Source organism: Nothoprocta perdicaria, unplaced genomic scaffold, assembly GCF_003342845.1.
Source record: "Nothoprocta perdicaria isolate Ctin4 unplaced genomic scaffold, notPer1 scaffold_142, whole genome shotgun sequence".
In the NCBI taxonomy this organism is placed as follows: domain Eukaryota; kingdom Metazoa; phylum Chordata; class Aves; order Tinamiformes; family Tinamidae; genus Nothoprocta; species Nothoprocta perdicaria.
The window spans coordinates 220,611-226,895 of NW_020454561.1; positions in this window are offsets into that span (position 1 = coordinate 220,611).

The window sequence follows — 6,285 nt, forward strand, 5'->3', positions numbered from 1 at the left end:
TTAAAAAAGGATTTGTCCTGTTTCCAAACTAACAGTGGATAAAAGCATATAAACATAGGAGGGATTACAATTGGAATCTACATTAATCCCACGATTAGCTCTCTGCCCTCCAGCCCCCACCTCCTGTTTTGAGGGTTTTGCCCTTTTAAAGCAGCAGATCCTTTATAGTTAACAGAAACCATGAAATAGCCATTAGGGTTTTAGAATGTTTTATTTTGGGAGCTTGTTTTAAATTCTGGTGTACAACACCCAAATTATYAGTAGTACTGCATTCAGAAGTATACTTTTCTCCCATGGAAATGATGTAATTTGCTTCTCAAGCATCTGAAAGCAAAGGAAAAAAAATATAAAATCAATAGTAAAAATGGAAATCTTTCAAAACAAGTAATACTAAAATAAAACTTTAAAAATCTTCTTTTAAGTGTGCAACAGAAAATCAATCTGCTAGGAATCTGAGAGCTGGGTATTCTTGCCCTTGTGACAGCAGAAGAAAAAGAAAGCCAACAAATTAAAGCAGTACATAAAAGTCTCTGCTTTCCAAAGACTTTGGAGTGTTTTTGAGCTAGGAGAACATTTAAAACAAGCTTTTGAATTTTTATCACTATCATCTTCTGACTTTCTTTTTAGTGTCTGCCTTAGCCCTCTAGTATATCTGTCACTTTCCCTCTTTTTCTTTCTCTCTGCATGAAGATTGTCTTTTAGGTAGGCAGCAGTCCAAGCACCTCCACCGCTGCAGCTGTCTCCTGTGTTTATAGTCTCTCCACTTAATCTTGTGTGTTTAATATTAACGTTTCCTCTTTTTTTTTTTTTTTTTTGTATTTATCAAAATCTGCATCTGAATAAGAACTGAAGATCTAAATATGAAAAAAAGTTTCAGAATATAGTCACATACTTATAGTGGACCTGATCTAGGATTGATCGCATTAGACCAACACAGGAACTTTCAAAACATACAGAATAGCAATATAATCATCCTCAACCCTGAAAGAGCATTTTAAAGCAACTGTCTCACAGTTCTCTAAACTGCTATTGTGTTCAGATGAAATTTCTATTAATCCCTTTGCCTAAACTACCTGAACTGAAGCACTGAGGGATTCTTTTACAAAATATTCATTGCTTGTGCAGTATTTCCCAAAGAAGAACCTAATGCAATGCACATATGAGAGAGGAGACAACAATGGAAGCACTTCATTTTGATTTCCTAGAATAAAAACTTAAATATAGCTTTCTTACTGCTTTTGCAAATAAAGTTAATGTCAGAGGTGGTTCAAGCCTCTCTCCTCACATCTGTATTGATGTTTTATTTGGAAATCCTGAAAAGAAAAGTCCTATTTTCCTATTTTAAGGTCAAGTTATATGAAGTTCTTGACAGTAAAAAAAAGATCTTTAGCATCTTTTTGGAATGTTAATACATTTAAAACCTCTGAGACTCAATATTGTGATCTTTCATGATGATTTACTGTAGATAAAACTTCTGTGCAGCTCCAGCAGTTCTTTAATACACAAGGTTTTACTAAGTAGAAAAAGATTTTCAAGGTAAAGTAACCATATGAAAAGATTAAATCTAATACCATTGAGTTTGGAAACCTGTGTTCTAAAAATCCAACATGCATAGACTGTTTAAATATAATATCAGCTCTTCCCCACACAGATATGGTAAAAGTGAACTCCCTGCATTTTAATAAGGTTCAGAAGCACAGTACAAATTTTACAGTTGCAAATAAGGTACAATACAAACTATTGCTAATATCTCTAACCCTCCTTTCCAACCTACCCACTTCATATTTATTCATAATCTGCTCCAAACTGTGAACATAAATACCAAGTTTACAAGTTGCAAGCAGAATTCCAATAAGAGTATAGGATTCCCATATTTTTGACCAAACAAAATATATGCATAATTTCTGCAGGGAAAGATGGATTTCATCTTTCAACAATATAAAGTTTGAGCCTGGCAAGGGACTGAACTAGATGCAGTAGCAGGTGTTTGTGATCCTGAATTCATTAAGACTCGGGGTTAATAATCACCACAGGTGCCAAAGGTGGTAAATTCATTCAAATGCAACAAACAAACACACATTCAAAATGGACATTTCCAGTTCTTTTACCAAAATATTTTGGAAAAAGAAGAAGAAGAAAAAAAAAGGAGATTGCTCAGAAATGCATCTTTCCACTGTTACACATTTGCAATTTTTTTGCATACATACATAAGCCCAGGGAACTTGATTTTTTTTTCTGATAAATGGTGATGTTATAACTTTGTGGATTTTGAATAACTGGCAACCGGATTTTGTAAAATAAACTATTTGTGAATAACTTAAGCATAGGGATATGCATTCCTCTGCAGAACTATGCAGTTAAAATCTGTTCCTTCTCATACTGAATCTCATTACAAACTTTATTAGTTCAATAGATGCTAGGAAAAATATTCTTTAGGACTGTCTCCAGTTGATTTCTACCTCAGCTAGTACTGTATTCCCACAGGGAACCACAGCAATGAATCAACATAGGAGAGCAAAATTGTGATAGTCAGTGATATGTTGGGATTTTCAGTCAAAATCTGAAGTTTAGTTATAAATGTATTCTTAAAGTGCTTTTTTTTTTTTTTTTTTTTGGATGTAGTATCAAAATCATGTTTCCCCTGTTTCCCTTCCTCTGCCGTCAAATAGCACTGAGGCCCAGAATGGGCAATTCTCTTTATCCCACAAGTATCATGTTTAAGGTCCAATATCTTACAACCATGCAAGGCTATAAATGTGAGTTTTACACCACTGAAAAGGGACCTCAGCTTCTCATAATGGAAGGTCAGGCAGCATTAGGCCATAAAACAGTCACATTATTATGTATGGAAAAGCTATTTTACAGGAAGTAATTTTTAGAGGCTTCAAACATTTATTAGCTATAATTTTCCTCTCCCTCTGTATCACATTCTCTGGAGCACATGGCAGAGTGAAAGTACAAGGGTACGAGAAATAGTAAAAGAGTAATAGTAAAAATAAGACAAAACATTTCTAAAAGAATATTTCATTAGAAATGCAGCATAAAAATGCACATAAACATAAGCATGGACAACAGTACAGCATGGTATATAGGAATTATGGGTAGTGATTTGGCATATGATAATGCCAAAATAGGAGAAACCAAATTCTCAGATGGGAAAAAACATTGTAACCCTTGTAACAAAGCTACGCGGACAAGCTCTGCTTTTTCTCACTTTTCTTCTCCCCCTAGATATTCAAGCTATCAAAACCAGCAAGTGCTAGGTCCCAATATGCATGGATTAGGACACAATAATTAATTATGTGATTATAGACACTGATTCTTTTTTTTTAACTAAATTTCTATGTCATTCAGATTACAGAATGAAAACAAGCAATTGGCAGACTGACTGGATACCCACAATGACCCACACTGGGACTTTCCCTGAATTTAAATACATGGGATTTAGCTGTGAATCCATAATGATTCAACGTCACTTTATATTCCAGTCTTTATGTACGTATCCCCAAATCACATTTATCATACATGAATCTTTTTAATTTCCTTCTGGACACTGTTCTTGTGTTTCAGAAATTTTAAATAATGTATCACAAAAATACAGATTATACCATTGTCTAACTGAGCCACTGAGCTAAAATTATATTTTAGATATGTCTACATGTATACTACACTGTGCTTCTGGTAATGTCAGTGGGGGAGGATATTCCTGAGCTGATGCCAGTCCAAGCTAGTGAATTGTTTTGTTTATTCAAGAGTCTGTGGAAGCTTGAAGCTGGCAAGGCTCCTTCTTTCACATACATAAAATTGTTTGCAGAACTAAGCTGATACATGCACTCAGTACAGCACAAGTACCCATTAATATTTTGTGCTGGATATGAAACACCTAGGACCTGATTTTCTCTCTCGAATTGTGGAGTCTGTTCAATTCACTGGAATTTTTTAGGTGGTTTTCTGCAGTCTCAAGATGGAAAACAAGACAGGTCAGAAGGACAACAGTCCAATAATGTTTATTTTGCTACATTGTCCATAAAGGGAGATGAGTTCAGTCATTCAAAGTAAGAAGAATCCCATTCCCATTGTCTTACATTAGTCAAACAATGAATGGGAACCATTTACCATATAATTTTTCCTTCAAGTGAAACTTGTGGCAGAAATATGAGAATCAGGATGAGAAAAATCTCTATCATCTTCCTCAAATTCCCTGTCTTATTCACTACCATTGTGACAACCTCCATCCAGCTTTGTAAGAGGTGAAGCAGGAGTCCCACTAAAAATATATAATGTGATCCTACGCCACAAGGTTGCTGAAAAGGAGGTCAAATTAAGATTGCTTAGGCAACTTAAATATTACACTTGTTAACTTCTCTTTTTTTTTCCTTTCATCTAATAGTCTGATATTTTAACAATGTAAAAACAGCTCTGTAATATCAGGATTTTCAGTCACATAATTATCATTTTCTCAGCAGAATCTAACTAAAAATATTTTTTATTTTCCGCTACAGAGAATTGCAAGGACAGAGACTCATCAGTAGAGATCCCATCTAGACCTACAGTACAGGTGTCCATCCCTGGAGCTAATGGAATAACTATAGATGTAGCATATTCCCATCCTTATGTGGGATAGACATCAGATAGGAAGAAAGGACACACTTTATCACTAGATTTCATAGAGATTGGTTGACGGTATGTTGATAATGCAATTTTCTAGTCATGCCTCATACTCCAATCAACATCTTCTATAGGGAGAACTAGCATAAAAGTGATAACACCCAGCTGAGATATACGGACAGAAGAATTTATTTGAAAACTTATAAATTGTTCATGCAGGTAAAGACTGAGTGTACATTTTTCAATCAAGCAAAACTGAAGTCAATAGGATTTAGCCTGACCAAGAAATTCATGATGAGGCCATGACAGCATGCTGTAGAGAAATAAGTGGAGAGGCCTGCTCATAAGATGTATAATATTGATGCATATGACAGGATTATGCAGGTCTTTCTCAATAAACCCTTGTTAACAGCATGCCTTTCACAGCTGTTAAAAACATTTTTATTTATAAAGCTTATTCACCCTGAAAACAACTTAGTGGTAATGTACTCTGTCCAGATCAAGCTGTTCGTGAGATTAAAGGTTTTAAATATGTCTGCATGTTTCCTTACTGAACAATGAGCTTATATTCCTGAAAAAGAAAGATTATCATTCTGAACACTATTAAAATGCTTTAATATATTCTTTTTTACACACATTTTGAACAAATGGTACTCACATCTAATGTCTAGAATATTTGGAAGCATTTCTGTATCCAGTTCCATCATTTCTAAGTGAAAAATACACTTACTAAACAATGTTACAAGAACATCATGAAAACCAYTTTACTTTCTAAGGTGTCACAAGACTGTTAAATATATTATTTGCGGCAATAAATACAGTTAAAGGAAAAAAAATCACAAATCTCTTCAATATAATTCCATGAAGAGTGACCATCTGTTTGCTGTCATTATTTTTAATCATGTCTGTAAATGCTTGATGTTGAAATAAAATGTATTACCGAGCCTCAAAACAGCTGGCTTAGCTTGTTATTTAGAAATTCTCCTGCCTACATTGTCTGTCTACCTCAGGCCTTTCAAAGAAGAAAYGTGGCCAGAGCACTTTTGCACTTAAAACAGCAGCCCACTGTTAATGCTGGCTCCTCAGGGCTTTCTAAAGCTGCTGTGCAGGACTGGTCCAGCATTTAATTCCCAGCATTTACAAACATATGAGCATACTCAGAAAGGTGAGACAGGTTCACAAGAACTTTTTGGCATGAGGAGCTAATGCCTTGAAAGGCAGACAATGATCACAGGAGAAAAATATCTGAATAYGACTGACCTTTTTTTTGGAGACTAATTTTATTAACATAGCCTTGAATACACACTAGACAAAGGATTGACAGCAGAAGTTGATTCATATSGTCAACTTCAAAAACTCAACACACAAGCTAATAGGAACCATTGCTTTAGCTAGACTAATTCTTAGTTAGAAACACAGGACTGAAGGGGACCCCTTGAGCCTTTGAATGAATTCATTCCCTGCTTTCTCAGGCAAGTGATAGTCCAGAAAAATATACTAAAGACATCTTTTGTATCTTCTTACACCTCAGGCTAAAAATGCTTCCACACATCTAGAAATAAAATCAAATGCGAAATAGAGTTAGACTTTGTTCAGGTTCCACACGGCTGCCTGACATTGACAGCGAGCAGAACACAGGCCATTTGTGATGCCTGGGGTCTGTCTTCTGCCTTCGAG